The sequence below is a fragment of the Hakea prostrata genome, chromosome 7 (assembly GCF_041222555.1).
Source record: "Hakea prostrata isolate BN-2017 chromosome 7, UWA_Hpros_2, whole genome shotgun sequence".
Taxonomy (NCBI): Eukaryota; Viridiplantae; Streptophyta; class Magnoliopsida; order Proteales; family Proteaceae; genus Hakea; species Hakea prostrata.
This window is the reverse complement of record NC_142606.1, coordinates 41,734,258-41,738,043: the sequence shown is the minus strand read 5'-3', so window position 1 is coordinate 41,738,043 and position 3,786 is coordinate 41,734,258. Positions and strand designations below refer to the sequence as shown.

General features: G+C 35.6%; 1 non-coding gene across 1 annotated transcript; it reads right to left on the bottom strand.

Moving 5' to 3' along the window:
* Positions 1-2,195: 2,195 nt before the first annotated feature.
* TRNAH-GUG (transfer RNA histidin (anticodon GUG)) lies at positions 2,196-2,267 on the bottom strand. Its single transcript has one exon. It is a non-coding gene; the product is annotated as a tRNA-His (tRNA).
* Between the last annotated feature and the right edge of the window lie 1,519 nt (positions 2,268-3,786).

Genomic DNA, 3,786 nt, shown 5'->3' with positions numbered 1-3,786 from the left:
TAGGAAAAAAGGAAGGAGAGAATAAATAGGGATTGAGGAGTTAGTTTTTAATTAGGAATGAAATTTTGAATACCTAATAAGTTTTTTGTTTTCAAAAATATCTTTAACCCACGTTTATAGAAAGATATGAGAATAAATAGAAAGAAAAGATGAGAGAGAAGAGAAGAGAGAATAAATAAGGATTGAAGAGTTGGTTTTTAATTAGGAATGAAATTTTGAATACCTAATAAATATATATATATATATATATATATATATATATATATATTTTCCAAAATTTTCCTTAACCCAAACGTTTGTAGAAAGAGAAGAGAATAAATAGGAAGAAAAGATGAGAAAGAAGAGAGAAGAGAATAAATAGGGATTGAGGAGTTGGATTTTAATTAGGAATGATGTTTATACCCATTATTTTACCTTTGAAAATTGTTCTCAATATTTTTTGGGGGGGGGGGGGGGGGCAAATAGTGACATTTCACATGTGGGAAGAGAAAAAGTCAAAAAAAATTAAGGAAATTTATATAAAAAGTACAAAACAAAATAAAGGAATTAGTACTATTTCTAAAAATCCGGGGGGGGGGGGGCATGGCCCCCCTCGGTTCCTCTACAGGTCCGCCCCTGTGCATGATTCATATGTCTAGACATAGAAGCAAGTGAAAAGTATCACATCACCTACACGGAGTGATAGAAATCTTTTTGGGGCTGATACTTACATGTACATTCCAGTTGGCTTTTATAATTGTGTAAGCTATAAGAGTCCCAAAGAGTGGTCTCTTTTCCAAAATTTTAATTATGGACATGTTATCTAATAGGGCAAATGAGGAGCGTGTTAGTTGTAGTGCACATCAGACACTAACCTAAGTGGATGTAGGGGGTTTGGCCGCCACCAATGAAAACTTATAGGCAAGTTCTCTAAACATTCATGAATCCAAGATAAGGGACATGGCCGGTTCAAAAGTCCAATGTGTTATATAAAGGGTAGCTCCAAAAGTCGACCTTTAAGATATGGATGATGGGACGGTTAGCTACGCTAATGAGGAAAGGTTCAAGGTGTTCGACTCTACACGTACTTTATAGCGCAACTCATTAGACCTAGTGTAGGTTCAAGTCCCGAAGACACCTACAGTGATTTGTCTTTTACTGTCTAATACAGTCACAACACATTTCATTTTTTGTAATTTTGAAACTTGTGGGGGATTGTTAGGTTTTTTATTAAAATCTATATTAAGTTTGAAAATTAGTTTTTGCATTTTTTATTATTTAATTGTTTTGTTAGTGTGTGGGAACCATGAGGTAGGGGTGGTAATGAGGCACCCATGGGTAAAGGAGGCCCTTCATGACCTTGGTTATGAGGCTCTTCATGACTATAATCATGGGTCTTAAAGGTCTTGATCATGGTGATGAGATGGGCTTACTTGTAAGGTCGAATTTACTCAAATTCTAATTATTGACCTTCAATTCTCATTTAAACTTCATGACCATTTATGGTCATTACCATGAGTGTGGTTAAGGTTATTGAATGGATTAAATCCAACTCATACAAAAGAGGTGAATATGAGAGTTAATTCTCCATTTAATGGGGAGGTTAGGTCAAGGTGGTTTATTCTCATTAGTGGAGAAGGGACAAGCCCATTGATTCTCTATTAGTCGAGAATTGATTCACCCCCTTGTGATGTGGTGAGTCATTGTGATTTAATGACCCAATTCATTGCCTTGTGAATCTCAAGGGGTGTAAGGTGTGCTTTGGGTCTATATAAACCAAACCCCTTTCTTGCATGTGGTGTGTAATAGAGACACTCCTCACACTTGTATTATTTGTTACTTATTTTAAAAGTTTCTTCCTTTGAGTTTGTCTAAGTGTTGTGCTCTAGCTTTTGGCTTCTTGAATGGAGTAGAATAACTACCTCATCTTCTAGTTGGAGGTTATTTTATCTTAGAGGTGGTGGTGCGAAGAACCCTTGGTAGTAGGGTGCATCAACTACGAGACACACCAGGGGACTCAACCACAGGGGCGAGCAACACAAGCTCCCGGGCAAACTCACCAATGTAGCAATGGGGCCGGGCGAAACCCCAAAACTACAGAGAAAAGAAAAGTGGTCTTTGAGGGAAAATCCCCCCCCGCCGGTTCAACCGCGACCAGGTCCCGGGTTTCCAACTACAGTCCTCCGCTCTACCAACTGAGCTAAGGTCGGAAGCATTGTGGCTGCTGGGATTCGAGCCCAGGTCTCCACGGCCACAACGTGGAATTCTCACCACTAAACTACAGCCACAAGATGTTATTTGATTGGAATTTTATAAATAATCACACATAAATCTATAACTAAACATCCCGGGGATAGGCCCCCCAAGGCCAAAATGTGGAAAGAAAGTATTGATGAACATCAAAGAAATTTAATTTTGCGGGTACAGATAACTAATAATGTTGCTTAATTGAAAAATATCAAGCTCAAAAAGGGTTCTCAGCTGAAGCATTTATGATAGCATTTCACCGTGCAGGAATTTTTTTCCGTTTTAATTCAGCCCAATCGGAATGTCTTTATCTTTGATGTTCTTAATTGATACATCCAGTTTTCACATTTTGGAAGAAATCTAAAGAAATTCTTGTTGACGTGTATAATGATGATGATGAGTTTTGGAAAGAAATCAAAGAAATTCTTAGTAGGACATTGCCAAACATCATACTCTCATTGCATAAAAAAAAAAAAAAAAAAAAAAAAAAAAAAGAAGAAGAAGTAATGAATACAAACAATTACAAATCTGTTGTCACACTTAGGATATCTAGTTTTTCACCCAGGAAACCCGGGTTTAACTCTTGGCAATTGAAATGTCACTTTAAAAAAATAAACAAATAAAACATAATAAAAAAAATTGCCAATAAGAGCATAAAATTTTATTTATAAAACACCCTTTGAGATTTTGTATTGACTTTTATGATTATAGTAGCTGCAAATTTTTACAAAAGGGGACTTTTTTGTGTGTGGTGCAATAATGAATCTAATTTATCCAGGTTGTGGACATTGATTCATTTCTTTCTATTGTGGCATTTGATTTTCCTTGATCCTATTCTCAGCTTGGATTTCATAAACTTATAAATGAACTTAGAATATCTATTTTTTCTCCATAATAACTCTCTTCCAACAATCAATCCAATTATTAACCAGAGCAATATCTTGCCAAGGCAAACCTCCAATCAAACATACATGTTTCATTATCATCATCATCTGTATTGAAATGCTGATGTGGGAGTTAAAACTTTACACTTCCTTGTTAAAGGAAAACCACGTAATCCCTCGTTTCCCTCATAGACGCAATTGAAAACATATTGAATTGGTTCCCTTGTAGACTAATTCCCTTTAAGTCATTGAAGGATAGATTCAAGACTTCAAGAAACGTCAAATCAATGGTGGTGAAGGTGGTTAAAATTTTCTGCATTTCCAGGTACACTCCCTTCTCAGTGATTGTAATTGTGTTTTGATCGTAAGTGAGTGCCTCACGGATCTTTTGGGAAGATTCTTTGAGAAAACAACATATCAAAACATTATTGACTAAAATTACTGGATCATTCCAAGTAATGCCATTGACTAAAATGACCGGATTACTTATATTTGCTTGGATAAAGTAATATATTTTCCCAATCTTCTTCTCATTTTTGGTGCCTTCTTACACTTGGGGAGATAAAAACATTAGGGGCAATTTGGTTACATGAATCTAGGACTTTGAAATGAAATAAGATTTTATATTTATGGATTTCAAATCAATAGATTCATGATTAAAAAATTAACCATTTTA